Source organism: Protomyctophum parallelum (genome assembly GCF_964188405.1).
Source record: "Protomyctophum parallelum genome assembly, chromosome: 10".
Lineage (NCBI taxonomy): Eukaryota > Metazoa > Chordata > Actinopteri > Myctophiformes > Myctophidae > Protomyctophum > Protomyctophum parallelum.
In genome coordinates, this window is record NC_139704.1 from 18,080,047 (window position 1) to 18,101,766 (window position 21,720).

Genomic DNA, 21,720 nt, shown 5'->3' on the forward strand with positions numbered 1-21,720 from the left:
GAATGAGGAATTTAATCATATGTAGACGAGCAAATCGGCCCTTTTGTCCTAACACAACCACTAAATGCCATTGACAATGAATGGAGAATTCATACTGTATGTAGACGAGCAAATCGGCAATTTTTGTCCTACACATACCCATTGACAATGAATGGATGATGTACGATGATAAGAGCACCCCTCACTTCACACGGGTTTTTTTTATTACGATAAATGCACCCAATCTCTGTACGTATGTACGAACATCTGTAATGCATGTAACTCGAGAACCGTTCGCCACACCAACTTCAAATTCGACAAACGCGTCGCAGACGAGACGACCTGCGGGATTGCAGTGCCCGGGCTTGAGCCGGTCGTATAGGCGATTAGGCGGTTCTCCAGAACCACCACAAAAGGCCCTGGCAGTGACCCTAATGAGCCAATTCATTGCCATCAGCCTAAGCTTACTTTGGTCCCCACACCTGTACAATTTCCAGGGTCTGCCAATTGATTGCCATGGCAACCCCAGTCTAAGCTCGATTCAGTAAATTCCCCACATCTGCCATACGACAGACGGTAACAACGGGTACTCTGCCAATGGATATAACGGGAATTGCATAACAGGGTAGGGCGTTCATTCATTAAATTACATCATATGGCAGCTAAGTCTATGGACTTTTTTTAAGGTTTGTTTAGAGCACTTTAAACTGACATGTATTTCCAGGCGTCCCTCACTTCACACAAGTGTGATTTCTATTATAATCATAATGTTGGCTATCGTTTATTTCACATGAAATATTGCGCGGCGGTGTGATTGCGCTAAACACTGCGCTCTAAATTCTGATTACAGCAGCTTGCTTTGATGCGTCACTCAAGGTTATTGATGCATGCCTGACATCTTTGCTTGCTACTACAGTCCATTGCTTCACGTAAAGAAATATCACAAAAACATGAGAGGCTTTTGAAACTATATACTAGATAGTTGCTTTAAAATATATGATAACACAAGAGACATAATTATGACTACTACAGTCCATTGCTTCACGTAAAGAAATATCACAAAAACATGAGAAGCTTTTGAAACTATATACTAGATAGTTGCTTTAAAATATGACAAGAGACATATGACTATACTTACAGTAGTTCAAATGTAAAGTGTATTGCAAGTTGCTCTTTTGCACTATGTTTATTTTGTGTTCAGCAGCTTGATGGGGCCTGGAATAAATGATAGCTTCAAGCGGTTTGATCTTCACTTCTTCGTCATGGCTGACTGAGATTTGTCAGATTGGGAAGGTGAGAGTTTGCAATAATTTTTATCGCTTGTTTATAACTGCCCTATGCTCATGCAGGCTCTGGGCTTTCTTTTATAGCTGTCGCGCAGGCTGACACGTGAATGTAAAAATGAGTTATGATGAACTGGATCACGGTCAGTTACTTGCCTCGGGTCAAAGATCATCTCATGTTATATTGTTTACCTTTTGAGTTGGTTGGTGTCACGTACACCACCTGGGGGTTCCACTGCCCGAGACAATCTGAACAACCCTCTATCCCTGTCTGTCTGTCTGTCTGTCTCTTGCACAAACGCACGCACGCACATCATGCACGCACCAGTTAACACCATAAGTGTGTTTTGTCGACTAAAACTATGACGAAAAATGTCCGTCGACTACCTTTTTTCACTGACAAAAACTAAATAAAAACTAAGCTATGATGACTAAAACTACACTAAATATCTTGACAATTTTGTCAACAAATAAAAACTAGACAAAAATGTTAGGAAGGGACTAGTGGACAAGTGATCCAGTATAAGTCATTTGACACTTGGTTGCATGCTCAAAATAGCCAATCTAGAAGCTCACAACGCGTCGCAGTGCAAGAGAGTGTGAATAAGGACAGAAAGATAAAAATCAATAAATGCACCCCAGTATTGGATTGTGAAATCAACATGAATGCTATCAATTCAACGCCCCACTGATGCACAGAACAAAAATAAACGAAAACTAATAAAAGTACATCACTGTATTTCTCCAGTGGTCTTTACCTGACCACTTTCTTTCCCCCCTTTTACTTACATCTCTTTGATTGCCTTTCAGCACACAATTCCTTTTGATCGATAGTCTTGAAACAGCTGGTGACAGCGGATGAGCAAATTTGTTAGAAATGAGTTTCTGCCTCCAGAATATTTTTTTAATCTCTGTGGGTCCCTTTTGTGTGTTGTGTACCAGAGAATGGTGTGTGTGTGTGTGTGTGTGTGTGTGTGTGTGTGTGTGTGTGTGTGTGTGTGTGTGTGTGTGTGTGTGTGTGTGTGTGTGTGTGTGTGTGTGTGTGTGTGTGTGTGTGTGTGTGTGTGCCTGTGTGTATGTGTTACCCTCTAACCCCCATAAACCCAGATGATCTGAATCTTCACAGAAGGAAATGAAAACAGCTGTGTATTTCCATTTCCATTGCATCTGTTTGTGGCAGGCGTCTTTCATGCATAGATGATATTCATGAAATCTAATTGCCTTGGGCTACTTTATTTTACATGTGCTACACCCATGCGTGCACACACACACACACACACACACACACACACACACACACACACACACACACACACACACACACACACACACACACACACACACACACACACACACACACACACACACACACACACACACACACACACACACACACACACACACACACACACACACACTTGAATTATTTTATTTGGATCTGCACAAGAGGCGTAATACAATAGACCCAAACACTGATCAGAATTAGGTTATACATTATATGGTCCAACCAGATATAGCTGCTGCACATGCTTAACACACAGAGGGATGATGGGCACTGCATGGCCTTGAACTTCTACTGCGCCCAGGAGGAGCCTGAAGAAATGGACAGGGCTACAGCTGGTTCATTCCTGATAAAGATGCCCTTGCTTTGAGAGACCATCTCTGAGGGTGATACCCATGTGGTGGAATGTGGTCCCATGTGGTGGAATGTTTTACTTAAGTAAAAGTGTCGATACTGCAATGTACTGTAGAACTGCTTCGTTAGAAGTAAAAGTCCAGAATTCAAAATATCAAAATTGAGTAAAAGTATTGCCATCAAAATGTACTTAAAGTACCAAAAGTAAAAGTATTCATTGTGCAGAATGTCCCATTTCACTAGTTTTAAGATGTATACAAATCCTTTGAAAATAGCAGATCTACAAGATCACAATGCGTCGCATTGCGACGAATTGTGATCTTGCAGATCTGCTATTTTCAAAATGGCCAAATGCCCAATAGCAATGCTATAGTCTATTTTGGCTATGCGTTGTACAACGCCGTTTAAAGGGCTTAATACAACGCAGTTTAAAGGGCTTAATGCTTTCAACTTATGATTCATTTGCAGCCATGATGATATCTTGTGAAATACAGCTCAAGAGAGACCTTATGAAGATAATTATGTGTTCATGTGCTTGCTTCAGTCAATGTCGTAAAGCTTTTTAAATCACACTGTCTCGCTGTAACAAGCCCTCCCACCCACCCCACCCCCCCCCAAACAACAAATGAGGGGAAAGGCACAAAGCCAAAACAATATAGGCTTGTTTATCCAATTATAATCCATTGAGGCCTGCATGCCTCTCATCCATCTTAAGGCGTTTTGTGGGGAACGATATAGCTTGGAGGCTTTTGCATGGGGTAGTCATTATTATTATTACAGTCATTATTATTATCAGAATAAGATGGGGCTGCTTTTCTCTTCAGGCTACAGTTTCTTTGAAAAATGCATAAAGGAATCCTTAAAATAATTTAATGATGATTTCATGGGACGTTTTTATGTTTCTCTCTCTGCACAGTTGACCGTATAGCGGGTTGGCCGTAGCTTATTAGGTCATGACCATCTGAGCACCCAGCATCTGGGTGAAGCTGAAACAGAATTTCACCATAATAAAGGTATACAATTTAAAAACAAACTCATCTGCTGATAATCAGTATGAGATTCATACGTACATTACATTGTTGAACATTTCTGGCCCACAATGAACTACCTGACTACCTGATTTATGAGGGGCACTTTTACGTGTTTGCTGTATTAGGAGCTAAAATAATTAGTGCCACTACCAAGTTTCATCACAACTTACATTTGATGCAGTTTGTGTGCTTTGATTAAATTAAATACAAATCTATGAGGCATTCATTTTATTTTATTTATAGATTAGCCCACTGACAGTAATAAAGATGCAATAACCACATCACTGGAACTGGAAGAGAAACAATATCTATAGTAATACTGTACAGTACAGTATGTGTATGCTCAATGATGTATCTCTTCAAGTGAGATAATAAATAGGAGTAAATCACCTCACAGTCATTAACATCCCCCCCAAAAATGCATTCCAACCGTGCAACCTGACAGAATAATTGTCCTTGCCCAGCTGTTTCTCCCCATGTTAAAATCGAGATGGCTGGCAGGTACCCCATCCAGGTTCACAACTAAACTCAGTACAGAGATTGGCACCAGTGCGTCGCCGTGTAATGCTAATCTTATTTCACTGCCAATAGGATTACCCGTCGGCTGATTATGTTGAATAAACCTGCGTGTGTTTTCTCTCCCTCCCTCAGAGCCTTCCAGTTCTATGAATATGTCCAGGCAGGAGAAGATGCAGCAAGTAATCATTTAGCTGCAGCTGGCAGCACATGGAAATTGGGCTGCAGCCAGGGATTCCATCACATATCCCAGATGAATATTATCTAAAGACTCTCGTATACATGATGCACAGCTCTTTTTATTGTCTGGTAGATCTGTGTTTGCTAAACGACTGAGGGAAACGTCCCTGCAAAACACTGATATAGCTAGATAACTCTACACATTTTTGTACAGCTGGATAATCTCCCAAATCCCATTGTACTGTTTGTTTGTACGTTATGTTGACATGCTTAATTGCCATTTCTAATAGCTTCAAACGTACTGCTTGAAGACAACATTCTGAAGAGTGGTGTCCTTCTACAGTACAGCATTGCAAGGCCTCATTTTACAAAGAGCAACAGTTGCCAGCGGCTAAAAGGCAGGCATGATCCAATCTTTAAGCTAAAGTACTTAAATTGTACTCTAATGAATGCTTCTTTTAAGAGGCTAAATGCTGCAATGGCCTTGCAACACAGAACTCAACAGAAATGAGAGTGAAATATGGTGAGTCTTTGGCTAATCCCATTTACTCCACCTTCACCCTACCTCTACTTGTAAAGTGCCCTATAGCTCGAGGAGTTAGGGGGTCCACGATACTGTTTTCCCCAGGGATGGCATGTGGAAGACTCTGCCTGTGATTGGTTGAGACAGGAGCAATCATACGCGTCGACACAGACATGACCTCCATCGGCTGCTCGCCACAGACGCTCACTCACTCACTCGACCGTGTCTCTCGAGCCTCAATGCCACACTGTCAGCATACCTGCCTTGTCAAATGATCTAAAGACGTTTAGGTTACAAAAACACGCTCTTCTCTTCCCCAACTCTCCTGAGGAAGACAGTAGGCTGAGGCTCTACCAAATGGAGCCTTCGGGGGTAAGTTCACCCAACTCTGGTCTTCCCCCAGTGGCTTTTTGGCAGATGATGAAATATTGCAACTGAGCATCTGCAATGGCATTGTTTTGTTATTCCATACTGTAGCTGCACTACACAAAATTCTAAAATTCCAAAATATTTAATACTTGTCACTATTAGTGACAAGTCTGACAACTATTATAGTGACAAATTTGGCCATAAGATGACGTATTCTTGATTGACAATAACCGTTTATGTTTGTACATTAGTTATTTCAGTGTTATCGCCGAAATCCCTCAGCAAAAATAGCATTAGTTCTCAAATACATTTCTGCAATGTTCATTTAATATCCAAGATATAGCCAAACAGACGAACAATTTGCAGAACATTCACTGCTGGACTGTGTTTCCAAAAAACTTCACACACGCAACATTTTTGAACATTACACAGGTCATCGTTTACTCATTGACATTGTGATCACGGTTTTCTGAAATGCGTGTCTAAATGATCCAATTGCATGTTCCTTTACATTAAAGTAAGCAATCCCAATGGATTTTAAAATGTTTGCATGCTTATTTGCAAAGATATGAGCTTCCTTCACTGCACCGGTATGGTAGCCATGTTCCATCTTTACAAGAAGCTTAGTTGGTAATCTCCCCTTCCTTTTGAAGTCTGCATCTGACTTCCCTCCAAATACAGGGCTATGGAGGAAGGTTACTGTAGATGCAACCTACCTCTGAACATGCAGAAGTGGATGGGTATAGGGCAAAGTGGTAGGGAGAAGGGGTGTTGGTATTGGCCCGTGATGGTATGTGTGCACGCGTGAGAAGAGAATGGATTTGCTCTTCCTCCCTTGGTTTAATCAGTTATTGTTTTCCCCTACCCGTCTACACATAATTGTGCACACACAAACTGTTTTGCACATATGCATGCACACTAATGTACACACATAAATAACCCAGCTGGCCTGGAGTTCTCAGCTCTAAATCACCCCTCCATCCAAACCCAGGGGTATGCCATCCGATCTGGCAACCAATAAATTAAATGAGGACATTTCATGTTAATGTTCTCTACTTGGCTCTATGTAGTAGTAGTGGCTGACATGAAGCTCATTTCAAGATATCATCCATCAGTGCATTTCTCTCACGCTGGACAAGACTTACACTAACGCTGTAGGCTGGAATTTGACGGAAGTAGCAGGATTTTGGTCGAAGTACCACCCAAGGAAATGACGTTGACACTTTACAAATCTGTTTACATTCTCCATGTATGAAACAAGTGTTGATCGGAAAATATTATATCCGGGGGAAATACATGTGACAGATGTTCCGGCCCAACACTTCCGGCTATGCACTCTCTGCCTTAGGTTGTGACCATGCAGGCTTTTCTCTTCGCAGATAAGTAAGGGGACCGAAGCTACTGTACATTTCTCCGAAAACAGCTCCGATGTAAAGAGACAACCCATAGACTGACGGAGGGGCGTCATCTTTACCGAACTTGTCGAACTTTGCAAAGTTCGGTAGAGCAGACTCAGCCCCAGCCGAGTTGTAACCCAATAGCACAGAATCTTAAATAATGTCAAACCCAATCTCACCCAAACACGGTGAAATAGCACGGTTTGGCAATTCCATACTGTACATACTATAGTTAAAGTCACGATGCCTCAGTCGCGGTCAAAACAGTAGTAGACTGTAGAATATGTACGGATTTTGGGGTTTTGTAGCCGTGTATGTACAGTATATGGAATTGCCAATTCGTGCTATTTCACCGTGTTTGGGTGAGATTGGGCTCAAAGAGAACAGAATAAAGCATGAGGGGTCGTAAAGGGTGATGGCCATACCTCAGTATTCTCGATGGTTACTGCACAGACCTCCTTGTGAGCCACGAGGACTTTCGACTGATCGAAACAGACTCCCATTGTCTCTCAGATCTCTCCATCTCTGGCCATGGATTCTTTTTCTACACTCCTCTATCTAAGAAATACAGCATATAAATGCTGCATGGAGAGAGAGATTTGCTCAGGCAGTTCTGAGCACACAGTGGAGAGGCACAAAACCCTAATTCAGTCCACCGTGCATTCTGGCAGATACAATGGCAAGATCATCTGTAGCAGCCAGATAATAAATCATTTATCATGCAAGAACCAACTGTGACACAAATAGCTGAGCTTTCCATCACTATAATGAAACACGGAACCTACTGTATATGCTAGTATAGTGCATTCAATAGAATTAATTGTATTTGGCTCACAAACTACAAAACTCATGTGGGGATAATGAAAACACAGATACAAACAAACTATGATCCTTTTCAGCACATTGGCCAGGCAGGCATAGATTCAACTATTCAAATGGAAGATATACAATAGAACAATAGATCATGTGTTATACAACACAGTATAGGGCTTAAGGGGTTAATCATAGAATTAAAAGCATTGGAGATCTACATGCTTGTACTCTGACTACTCCTCTACTATTCATGTTTTAGTTATAAGTTGTTTTGCATAATTATAAACCTTTATAATGCGTGTTTATAGGTTATAAGTGAATTATAATGCATTATAAATGTGGAAATAACTTACTTTTACTTTAAGTACATTTTGATTCCAAATACTTTCGTAGGCTATACTTTTACTAAAGTACATTTTTAAATCAGGACTTTTACTTGTAATGGAGTAGTTCTACAATGCAGTATTGATAAGTTTACTTAAGGAAAAAAAAATCCAGCATTTGCAAGTAGAAATATATCCGGGTCTTGCAGGGTTCTACCACTCACTATGAAAAGCACTCACTATGCAGAATGTCCAATTTCAAGTTTTCAAATGTATATTTAGAAAATAGCCGATCTTGCAGATTGGCTATTTTCAAATGGCCGCAATGTACTGTAGATATGGGGGCTGAAGTGTTTAATATATGTTAAATATTAATATTATACCCACAACTATAAGGAGAAGTGAAGGAGAGAGGACCGTGAATAGACAAAGCTCTAACGCAGGTGTATGAATAAAAACGAGCTATGTGGGTTCGATAGCTGAAATGGATGGGTTCAAGTTCAAGTAATATCCTGTTTTAATGCAAACTACACTGCAATATTGCACCCGGGAGACTCAACAGACCTGCATTCCAGGGCTCATCAAATTATTGGATGTAGATATGCGACAAAAAAAACCTCCATGAATTCAAGGCTTCGTGGCATGGGGTGCGTAATTAAAAAAAATATGTCATTTTTTTGTTGACTTACTTACTTATACTCTTCGGCCGCAATGGGGCATAAGGCATTGATAATGATCCTCCACCTATCACGGTCTTTGGCAACCAGTTGCGCCGTGCCCCATGAGAAAACCATCTCCAGCAGTTCAGCCTCTACCGTTCTGCACCAGGTGTTTTTTTTGTTGAACTACTCCTTTAATACCCCAATATACTACAGTACACAACATTAGTTTAAAAAAATTCTTCTTCTTGAGATATTTCTGTTTTAAAATATATATATATATATATTGAAAGTGAAATAATAACAATTTGGTCTGCACTCCTTTGCAGTATTTGTCACTGTATAGTGAAATGAATTGTTCAAACCCACCCTAACAAGCAGTGGGCACTACGGGACCATGCACTGCCTCTGCATGGGAGCAGGTAGGGTTAAGTGTCTTGCTCAGGGACACGCAAACAGCCTTCTGTTTCCCAGGTGGCCTCTGTACCCAATTCTCCGCAATACGGAGAATTGTGTCTATGGGTTTTATAAATAGGCTACTTGAACCAGAACCAATGAAACGTATAAACAAGAGCCTTAACTAATAACCACATTGCTCATTGATCGGACGGCAGGCCCACCACCACAACCACTGTGTCTGTCTCATAGACTGTAAAAAATATGGACAAAGCGTTCCCCGGGTCTAACATGGACGTAAAATGAAGCCTGTTATTCCTGCACTGTAAGTCGCCATCTTTCTAGATCCGTTTGGGCCCAGCTGGCCATTGGCTGGCTCCGTTTGGGCCCAGCTGGCCATTGGCTGCCCAGACAACGAGGCGGGACTTACCCCCTTCTTCTCCGTTGGTTTTTATTTTGACTCGAGTGGGTGGGGACTCCCGATCATAGACTGTAACGGTAGCCACGCCCCTCAGAACATACGCGACTTTATGGTCATTTATTTTATAAATGGGACCATCATTTTCCAAAAAGAATATTATGACATTAGAAATGAGACTTTAAACTAGTGACTGGAAGCAGAAAGTATTCATGACCATGTTTATTAAGGTAATACAGTCTAGGTGAAGTTGGGCCCAAATACATGGACTTCTATGGGGCTATGGGTTTTTTTGGGTCCAGTGACAGCGCCACAACAGGCCATTATATGAACTATATGAATGAATGAATATGAATATGAATTATATGAAGTTTCAGGCTTCACAAAATATCTGTCTGACTGCCCCCCTGGTCTGTCTCTGTAAATCTTGATGGTAATGGTATACAGCTACGCTTGACCACACAGTCGTGCGCATAAAGGGAATACAGCAGAAGGCTCCACCCAACACTGGGGAGGGTGGGGTGTGTGTGTGTGTGTGTGTGTCGTGGGGGGGGGGGGGTGGGGGGTGAAAGGTGTGTCCACCCACCGGGACAACCTGGGGGAATACCATGTTATACAGTTTTACACCAAGCCTGGTAGGGACGATAGTGCTGAATTGAAGTCAATTAATAGCAGAATAACCCCCCATCTCTCCTTTTAGTCAAGGTGGGACAGTGCTGCATGCACAAGCTGCGAGATGGCATTATTCGTAGATGTTTTGGAACAGTAAATTACTGACTATACTCAAACTGAGTATTGAAAGAGTGGCACTCGGATATAGTTCAGGTTTTTAATGGACAGTAATGGTGAGCAGGCTGACCACAGAAGAGGCAGAGGCAGAGGAATTCTCTTTACACAGTTATTGGTGTGTGTGTGTGTGTGTGTGTGTGTGTGTGCTGTACAAAGGAAACAAACAATATTTGGCATCAATAAACCTATCCCAACAAACAAATCATAAATGGCAGCTCAATTCATATTCAAGATAATAAATAATATTCATATAATCATCAAGTCAGGTTGCACTTGGTAAATCATTCATAAATCAGATATCAGATTTATATTATATTATATTATAATACTATATCTTAAAGCATCAAATATGGGATTACATATGATAAACGATATAACTATGTTAATTAAATAATCAAACAGTAATAATGTAGGCCAAATAGATTATAAATAAAGCATCAATCAATCATATATGAAATATATAAACATACATATAAATATAATATGTCAAATATATATAATATACACATGATGCCTCTAGTTTCCATAAACCAAAGGAAATAACTGAACAAACATTTGACCCAAAGCACATGGGCAGTGCAGTGAGTCCATGATGAGGTGATGAACAAACAGTGGATGTTCCATATGTGTTTCTGACTCACGTTTGCTCGTTGACGCACACGGTTCCGAGGGTGGAGAGAGATGGTGTTCTGGAGGGTGGTGGACAAGAAGCGGCACTGGTGTGGTGATCTTCTGAGCATGAATGAGGGAATGAGTGCAGGACAGGTCTACTTATAGAGCCTCCAACACCTGTGCGTGGCCAATGGACAAGCTGCCACTCACTCAGGCTTGATTGGATGGGAGTTACTCTCCATGAGACTTTTGACAAGTATAGTCAAAGTAGGTCCAAAAGTGCATTCATGGCTGCACCAAGGTCAGTGTATAGTGGTACTTACACTGATGGTATAGTCATTCGGGCTGGATGGAAGGTGTTTTGGGGGTTCAGGAACACTCTTGGTACATGTGAGGACTCCGGACAGGGTCAGAGAGAGGTTGAATATGGTGGTGAACGCTGGAGGGCAGGAGATCAGCATGGGTCTTGACTACTCACATGGAGATGGCGTCTGGGTCTGCCGCTTTCCTGGTGCTGCCCGTCTGTTTCAATGGCCCCCCTCTCCCTGTCCCCCTTCTTAGAATCTTTAGATGCAGCCTCGGAGGGGTAACCAAACATTTTGGAGTGGTCACCAGTTGCATTTCTGAATAGCCTATGTGCAAAGTCACATTACAGAATATTTAGGTAATTAGTACGTAATATTTTTTGATGTACATGTCTGCGTGTGTGGCACTGAAAACTCCACAGATTTATCGATGTGATTTGGGTGTCTGGTTTAATCTTAGTTTTTCACTGACGTGCAGCCCGTGCGTCAGAAAGTCAGACACACTGCCTGCACACTGTGAGATTGTCACTTGCGGGTCGAAGTTGATATTGTGGGGTGTTAGGGTAACACCCCCGGTGTTAGGTGTGTGATATCTTTTTATGGATATTAATTATCTTACCAACAGCAGGATGCATCCACCACAACATCCACCGTCCACAGGCTGTTGAGAGCCACTGTTTCATGTAACAGTATTCATTTGCGACAGTTTCCTTACATATATACTTTTGGCTGTTGTTATATGGATATGTCATGTCATTGGAATCTGTCTGTCCATGTGTATCACCACTTGGTATGCTAGCTATCATCCTTCTCAACCTGTAGCATGCTACTTTATATCCCCCATAATCTCATTCTCCAGACACAAGTCAGTCCAGCAGTAGGCCTATAAGCAGCAGTGTGCGCAATGTCGACGGATCATTAACTGCCAGCCCACAGTTTGTGATTGGGAAAATATTTCACCATCAACTGCGGGAACAACATCATCCACTGTTGCCAAGAATGAAGCTTGATCGTCACCAACCACCCCCGTACTGACATTGTTTGTCAGAGCTTATCTGGAAGACTGGAACATCTCCCAGTATATGTCACACAGCGCGTCCTGTAGCATAGTCTCTGAATGATTGACTCATTTTTAGGACTTAAATGAATTACACATCAGTTATTAGAAGCAGCAGATGAACATAACTCAACTTCAACATTAAGCAACACTATTCACCAGGTGCATACAATTCATAGTGATTTATGTAAAAGTACACATAATTGCTACAGCAAACAGCAATGTGAAGCTCAATCGACACACACGCACGCACGCACGCACTCACGCACGCACGCATGCACAAAAATAGACCAAGTTGATCCATCTCCACCAGCCTGACGGAGGCTTTCACTGCTGCTGGGTTGTCTCTTGCACAGAAAACATATTCACTGACTAACGGATGGAGCTGCCCTACTTTCAGAAACTATCTACAGAGGAACATGTCAGCCAATCCAAATTAACGCGACTTTCGTAATGGAAACTGGGTGAAAATGAGACAACACACACACACACACACACACACACACACACACACACACACACACACACACACACACACACACACACACACACACAGTAGTTAATGGACACATAGGATGATATATATAGTATGATATCATGAAACAAAATGTGATCCTGATTTCGAAAACACAGGACATGATGTTAAAGCAGGGGCGTCCTACTCCCTGAGCTAGGCTTGCACTTGACCGTATACCTAAGGATGGAATACTTGAGCACTGTGAGACAGTGTGTTTGTGAACAACATATTGACCTTATGCACACGGCTGCCATCTTGCCAGCAAGGTGCTAACTAGGTGTAACTTCCCATTCATCCAAACAGAAAAGTCCTAATAATCTAATTGTATTAAACAACGTCAAACTCACCAACATTGCAGCTGTACGAAAAGCTTGAAATATCCTCTTTCAAGTGTTTGTTTCATAAAAATGAGCTCCTTTCTGTCAAGAAATTCGTTGCAGGTGATTTTCTTTTCGAAGTGCTGGAGTTTGGAAGTGCTCGTTGACTATCGCTCAACAGCCCAGTGCTTCCAAACTCTGACACTTAGAAAATAATCATCTGCAAGGAATCTCTTGACAGCAAGTAGGCAAGTAGCTCATAACATGCCTACGGTGGAATTTTATGAAACAAACACTTTGCAGATAGTAAGAGAATACTTTTCGTACAGCTGCAATGTTGGTGAGTTTGATGTTGTTTAATACCATCAGATAGGACTTTTCTGTTTGGATGGGCTGTCAACGGGAAGTTGCACGTAGTTAGCGCCTTGCTGGCAAGATGGCAGCCGTGCACCGGTGTGCATAAGTTCAATAGGCATCAATTCAGTTTATCATGGCTGATTGCAGTAGTTATTCAAATGCTTTTATTTGGGAGTTGTCACGATATCTGTCTGTGGTGTACTCTTATTGTGTAGTTGTGTTCCTGGTGTTTCTTGTCTGCTCCATTTGTTGTTGCCTGCCTTGTCTCACCAGTCTGCATTGCAATTCACCTGTGTCCTGTAACCTGTTTAGTGTCAGCCAATCATGTGTTGATTGTAGTTATGTTGCACCTGTGTCTAGTTAGTCTTTGTGTCTATTTATACCTCCCAGTGTTAAGTGTTCCCTTGTCAGATTATAGTTTGTTGTCACAGTGTCCTGCCGTTGTATGTCCTGTCTAGTTGTGAATAAATCATCATTCTACTTTATCTGCCTGCTCTTGGTTCTGCATTTGGTCCATATCACATGTCTCACCGTGACAGTATAATCTGACCAACATGGACCCAGCAGAACTCCAGGGGATTGATGAGGATCTGCAAGTCATTGACAGCTACGTTTCACTAGGAAAGACCAAACATCAGACATGGGAACCCTTTAAGATGGTTTATTGAATAAGGGTGGAGTATGGTCATTTGCTGTCACAAATGCCAATGCATGAAGTATGAATGCGGGGTATGGTTGTCTATGGGAGCGTATCATGCGCAGCATGAGACGCACGACATAAACATCCATGACATACTACATGGTGAGCCAGCAAGGTCGTCTATGAGTGCTCCACATGCGAAGCATGGGACGCGCAGTATAAACGGCCGAGCATGGAATACATAGTGAAGCAGCATGGTCGTCTATGAGTGCGCCCCATGCGCAGCATGGGACGCGCAGTATAAACGGCCAAGCATGGAACACATAGTGAAGCAGCATGGTCGTCTATGAGTGCGCCCCATGCGCAGCATGGGACGCGCAGTATAAACGGCCATGGCATGAAATACATGGTGGAGCCAGCATGGTCGCCTATGGACGCGTCGCATGCGAAGCATGATGGGACGCGAGGCATAAACGGCCAGGGCATGGAATACATGGTGAAGCAGCATGGTCGTCTATGGGTGCGCCGCATGCGCATCATGGATTGCGCAACATAAACGGCCAAGGCTTAACACATTGTATGCTAGAGTTTTCTATTTGCTCAGGCTTGCTGGTGCTAAGCGATTAACATTGGACTTTTGAACTTTTTAGGGGCCCACAGCGAGGGGCCTCTTATAGCGAGAATCACATCGCATAAATCAAAAGTAGGCCAAACATGTCCACTTCAATTTTTTAAAAAAAATATGATTCTACCATCTTCCATTCTGGAGATATTGACCTTTTTCTAACACCTGCTTTTGAAGGCACGCTGCTCGCTTGAAAAAACAGCAGAGATATGGAAGGTTGAAGTTGACAGACATTTCAGTTCAGTTTTTTCAGACCGACAGAATTATAATTATGAGCACAAATACTATCCTATACATACCATACACCGAATGAAAGCCCTGAATGTCTACTTTTAGGAGGAAAACAGTACACATTGTACACATATACAGTTTGACAGTAATTGGTCATTGAATTCAGCTTGTGCCCACCAGAGATAACTAAGACTAAGACATGGACCCGACAACTAAATATTCACAAAATAAGGCCTATAGCGACATGTACATACTATATACCGTATGAAACATAAGACTCTCTGCTTTCATAAGAAAAATACTTCTACTGTAATAATAATAAAAATCACACCCCTTTGAAGTGAGCAGTGCAATGTTGCACTGCTCACTTCACAACATTGCACTGCTCACTTCACATGGGTGTGATTTTTATTATTATTACAGTATTAGTTTTTTTCTTATGAAAGCAGAGAGTCTTCTGTTTCATACGGTATATAATATGTACATGTCGCTATAGGCCTTATTTTGTGAATAATAGTTCTATAGGTCCATGCTTTCTCTAAAGTTCTCTCTGAAAAAGAGAATTTTATACCTGAACTGGATTCAATAGCCTACTGACAAACTGTATATGGGATCAATGTGTATTTTATTTGTTTTCCTCCTAAAATTAGACATTTAGGGCTTTCATTCAGTGTGTAGTATGTATATGATAATAATTTATTTATGTTTATATCTGCCTGTCAATCTCTGTGACTTTAAACCTTTATAACTCGCTATGATAACTTCATGAGGATGATGATTATGTGCACATATGTGATCATTGTCTCAGTAAACAAAATCAACTTGATCAGTGTAGGCTACCAGTGTAGGATACCTTCCACAGATCGTTTCGTTTCAGAACGATAGCATAACGGTGACTTGAGAGGTTGACATGCCTGGACATGTCTGGACATGAACCACAGGAGCGATAAGCGAGAGACAATAATCCCGGCTGGCTGTGATTTCGACAAAATGACAGACAACTCGATGGCTTCCGCAGTTTAGGATGAACTATGTGTATTCGTTATCCATTACAAACGGGTCGATTACGTCCCAGAGTCGCCTTCATTGCGGTCTTATCACTGCAATTGGCTGGCGAAGGCGCTATGGCTAATGGCGATTATGGTGATCAACTGCCGAGAATCTTTTTTCCGAGAATGAGAGAGATGCAAACTGCAAAGCGATCGATCGCAACTCGCAGTGGGGGGGGGGGGGGGTTCCACGGCTGTGATATATGCTAGTATACTGCTTCTTTGTCCAAACATGGCTGACGCGACGGCGACGCGACGGCGAAAAAAAGACAGTTGATCATATCTATACTGCTTCTCCTATGGCGGTCCTTCGAGAATACGTCATTCGTTTCGCGTATACCTGTCCGTGTGCGTGAAATGGCGATCGACCGTTGCAGATCATTCTTGGTTTATATACGGGTTTATATTTCCGAGAATGAGAGGACGAGGCGGCGGAATGGAGACACACACAGCCAGCCAGTGGATCTGTGTGGATGGTGAGTGGGGGGGGGGGAATGAAACTGTAATGCGAGGAGAGAGCTTGGCCATAGACCAGACCTCTTTTCAGGAGGGGGGGGCTTTTAACTCCCGGATCACATACCGGACCTTCCCAGAGACGATCGGTGTTACTTTCTTTGTTGTCCGGGCGCGTATAAATATGATCATAAAAAAAACGTATAAAACGTATAGATACGCTCTGCGCATACGGCGTTCGAGATTAATAAAGCGTATGGATACGTTTCCAGCATTCTTTGTGTTAAAATACATGGTGAGCCAGCATGGTCGCCTATGGACGCGTCGCATGCGAGGCATGGGACGCGTGGTGTAGACGGCCAGGGCATGAAATACATAGTGGGACCAGAGGTTCGAGGGGGCGGACCCAGATACTTTGGCTTAGGGGTCGAGGCCTGAGTGATATAGTAGAAACCCCCTCTGGAACCTGCAGAGTATGGAGAAAGGGAGGGAGGGTGGGTTACTAGAAACTGGCACAAGGGCATTTTTGACGGTTGAGTTTAAGTACCCACGGTGATGGGCGACGTAGGAGTGGCCAGGCTAGTTGGAAGTGGGTGAGTGGTTGGCATGGTTGGCAAGGGTGGAGTATTGGTTGGCAAGGGAGGAGATGGCAGGCAGGTGGGTTGTCTTCTGCTTGGCCAAACCTCCCGAACCTTAGTTGTTCAACTCCATTTCACTAGGAAAGACCAAACATCAGACATGGGAACCCTTTAAGATGGTTTATTGAATAAGGGTGGAGTATGGTCATTTGCTGTCACAAATGCCAATGCATGAAGTATGAATGCGGGGTATGGTTGTCTATGGGAGCGTATCATGCGCAGCATGAGACACACGACATAAACATCCATGACATACTACATGGTGAGCCAGCAAGGTCGTCTATGAGTGCTCCACATGCGAAGCATGGGACGCGCAGTATAAACGGCCGAGCATGGAATACATAGTGAAGCAGCATGGTCGTCTATGAGTGCGCTCCATGCGCAGCATGGGACGCGCAGTATAAACGGCCAAGCATGGAACACATAGTGAAGCAGCATGGTCGTCTATGAGTGCGCCCCATGCGCAGCATGGGACGCGCAGTATAAACGGCCATGGCATGAAATACATGGTGGAGCCAGCATGGTCGCCTATGGACGCGTCGCATGCGAAGCATGATGGGACGCGAGGCATAAACGGCCAGGGCATGGAATACATGGTGAAGCAGCATGGTCGTCTATGGGTGCGCCGCATGCGCAGCATGGATTGCGCAACATAAACGGCCAAGGCTTAAAATACATGGTGAGCCAGCATGGTCGCCTATGGACGCGTCGCATGCGAGGCATGGGACGCGTGGTGTAGACGGCCAGGGCATGAAATACATAGTGGGACCAGAGGTTCGAGGGGGCGGACCCAGATACTTTGGCTTAGGGGTCGAGGCGTGAGCCTGAGTGATATAGTAGAAACCCCAAAAGTATCTTTCTAGAATTTACCAGACCCTGGAACGGTGGGCGTTGTGGAGGTCAGGCACGTTGGAGCAGACGTAGCTGTGATGGGCCTGGGAAGACCGTCGGACCGAGGGTCTGGGTTATGTGGTCGCGAACTCCCTTGTTGGAGCTGTGACGCAGCTCCAGTTCTGGAGGAGTGGCCGAAGGAGTGTTCCGGGGAGTGTCCTGATCGGCGGGGACCAGGCGGAGGTGAGAATAGAACCGGGAGCGGGTGGCGACTGAACCGCTGTTGTCACGAACCCGATGGCGTGCGTGCTGGGCGTGTCGGGTGAGTGAGTGGTTAAGGGGGGCTCATTGGGCTGAGGGAGGTGTTGGAGATGGGAAGCCCAAAAGAAAACAAGCAGAAGAACTTGGCTTCGAGCGTGGCATTGGTGAGGGGGCCTGAAGCCGGTGCGGAGGATGGAGCTGTTGTGGGTTAAGGTGTGGGGGGTTGGTGTTGAGGAGATGGGTGTTATGCCTGCTTGTCAGTGCAGTTGGGGCGGGAGTGGGAGCCGCCACAGGAGGTGCAGATGCCTGCTGGGCTTCTCCTCCTGTGCTGGAAGGACGACGCGTGACGTCGTGCCGGCGCGACGGACCCGCGACGGCTGGCGAGGCTGGTGTTGTTGTTGAGGTGCTGTTGCTGCGTTGTCCGATGCGGGTGGTCGTGAGTAGATTGAATAAACTTTGTTTCCTGGCGGTCCTGGTGAATGGGATGCCTTTGGCGGTGAGCGCCCGTTGAAGACCGACGATGGTCCAATCCGACATGATAGTCGGTGCCGAGTCGTTGGAGCCGCGCGAGGAGGCGACGTGGCGACGTGGCGGTTCTGCTGAAGAGCTGGAGATGGAGGTGAAGCCTCGCAAAATTCCCGGGGTGTCTGGAAGAGGTCCTCGTCGTCCGAGGATTGGTGGCAGGGGCGACGGGAAGAAGAGCGGGTGGAGTGGTGCTGCTGGGCTGGTACCAGGTTCTGCTGGTGGACGTGGCGAGGGGTGGTTCGTCGGGAAGGACGTGATCCGTCACGTTGCTGGTGTTCGTGGGTGTCCGGGGCGACGGCGGGATCGGCGTCGGTGCGGTGAGTACCAGTAGCGGGTCTGGCGCGGTGGTCGGAACCGGGTCTGCGCTCGGCGGCGGCGTTGGGTTCGCTGGCGCCGGCGACGGGGCCGGTGGGTGGACCCTCGTAGTCTGAGTGGTAGATGTTGGGCAGAGAGGCCATTCTGGGTTGAAGGATCAGCGTGGATGCTATCTATACTAACGTGAGATAATAATGCGCGATTAAATCTCATGTAACGTATGGGTGTGCTGTGTTTACTAGAAACTGGCACAAGGGCATTTTTGACGGTTGAGTTAAGTACCCACGGTGATGGGCGACATAGGAGTGGCCAGGCTAGTTGGAAGTGGGTGAGTGGTTGGCATGGTTGGCAAGGGTGGAGTATTGGTTGGCAAGGGAGGAGATGGCAGGCAGGTGGGTTGTCTTCTGCTTGGCCAAACCTCCCGAACCTTAGTTGTTCCAACTCCATTAATGCAGTTAAAGCAACAACTTGTGTTAAGCAGCAAGAGATGGCTCTCAGGTTGGCCTTGAAAGAGACTTTTCAGTTTATGAAAAATAATCCACAGTTTGCACAACTGGTGGATGGAACAGCCAGGCAATTAAGAACTTTGTTAGCATCTTTGCTATCCAAGCCTGAACCTGTCACTCCAGCTTGCCCTGCTTCCCAACCTGCTCCTCAGTCTGCTTCCCTACCTGCTCACCAGCCTGCGATCCAGTCAATCAGGCTGGGGTCTGTAGGCCTTCAGCCTGTCTGTCCTGAACCTACCCCTGTTGACCCTGTGTTCCCTGAGCCAGCCGACGCTGAGACAGCTTCAGCTTTGGATCCATTCATTGGGACTCGCTTGGCCATCTTCAGGGGGAACTGGGTGAGGGGGCGTGGTCGCCATGGCTCTCGACGACGTCAACACTCCTCACTGCCCAGCGTCTCCGAGATGCGGCCACCGCCGCCCAGTGTCGGCGAGACGTGGCCACCGCCGTCCAGCGATGCCCAGTCGCGGCCACTGCCGCCCAGTGTCGCCGAGACGCGGCCAACGCCACCGAGCGACACCCAGTCGCGGCCACCGCCGCCGAGCGACGCCCAGTCGCGGCCACCGCCGCCCAGTGTCGCCGAGACGCGGCCACCGCCACCCAGCGACGCCCAGTCGCGGCCACCGCCACCCAGTGTCGCCGAGACGCGGCCACCGCCGCCCAGCAACGCTGAGTCGTGGCCATCGCCGCCCCAGATGCCGTCGCTGGCACACAGCGACACACTGCCAGAGCTCAGCGCCACTGAGGCTCCACCGCTGCAGCTCGCCTCCACTGAGGCTCCGCCGCTGCAGCACGCCTCCACTGAGGCTCCACCGCTGCAGCTCGCCTCCACTGAGGCTCCGCCGCTGCAGCTCGCCTCCACTGAGGCCCCGCCGCTGCAGCTCGCCTCCACTGAGGCTTCGCCGCTGCAGCTCGCCTCCACTGAGGCTCCACCGCTGCAGCTCGCCTCCACTGAGGCTCCACCGCTGCAGCTCGCCTCCACTGAGGCTCCGCCGCTGCCCCCCGTTAACTTTCTGCCAGGGGCTTCAGCCACTTTGGGTCCCCAGCCCCCTCGACCCCGCTCTGAACAATGTAATCCTGTGAGTGGTTCTTTTGGTCCGCCGGATAGTCCTTTGGCCACTCTACCTGTCGTTCTGTCTACCTGTGTCCCGGTTTGTATGTCTGCGTGTCTGTCTGCCAGTATGCTTGTGCGTTTGTCTGCTCCCCAGTGTTTTAGTCCCCCTAACCTGTTTTCCCACCTGTTGTGTCAGACCGCATGTTTGTCTGCCTGTCTGTCCGTTTGTCAGTTTATTTGCTTGTCTTTGGGTTTGTCTCAGTTTGTGTCTGTCTGTGTGCTTGTCTGTGTGTCTTCCCACCTGCAGTTCTGTATGACTCCTCGTTTTGCCCTGCCTAGATCCAGTCCTCTGTTTTGTTACAACTTGTTTTGAGCTTGTAGATCTGTTGATCTGTAGATCTGTGTTTTTGTCCTGCCAGTCCTATGTTAGTTTTGTGCCCAAACTGCAACACTTAAAAAAATAATCATTTGCAGAAATGACATTTGCAGAAATAACATAAATACTTAAGTGACAAATAAAGTCAGCCCAGCCGTGCTGGGAACATTGCCTGCCACGCAGATTTTAGTTCAGTTGGTCTTCTCTTGCACTCTCTGCTCTCTGTGTGGCCAAGCCCCGCGCCCAACACTCTACTAAATAGAGATCAACCTTGTTAGTCACAATCACAAACACCTGCCAAAAAACCCTGACACTGACTGCTCCCATGAGCCACTCCCCCCCATCTCTACCTACAGCAGAGCCCAAATCAAACACATAACAATTACATTTGTGAACAATCAAAATGATTGTCATTAAAATTACCGCTGACAATTGACACGGCACATCTAGAAAATAAGAACGTGGCACTTTGTTTCGAAAAGGTTGCAGATTGGGGGCTAGACTGCACTCTCGCATCACATGGAAGACTCACCTCTTCAGAGTCCACTTACCATTCCACTAGCACTTGCCCGGCCTAGACTTTGTTGTCCAAAGCTTGAGGAAACCTGACAGGCAACCACTATATATATATATATGTGAAGCATTGATATAGGAAAACTTGACTAGTGGACTGCTTCTGTTCAATGTCATTCTTCCCCAGACATATGATTTGATGTATTGCTCCTGCTTGCACTATATG

General features: G+C 45.3%; 1 protein-coding gene across 1 annotated transcript in view; it reads left to right on the forward strand.

The window, feature by feature from the left end:
- The window catches only part of vsir (V-set immunoregulatory receptor), a 445,816-nt gene extending 432,649 nt beyond the window's left edge, over positions 1–13,167 (forward strand). Inside the window, exon 8 of the transcript XR_014569821.1 lies at positions 13,107–13,167. The gene's annotated coding sequence lies outside the window, so the exon portion shown is untranslated. The remainder of the gene's footprint in view (positions 1–13,106) is intronic.
- The last annotated feature ends 8,553 nt before the right edge of the window (positions 13,168–21,720 follow it).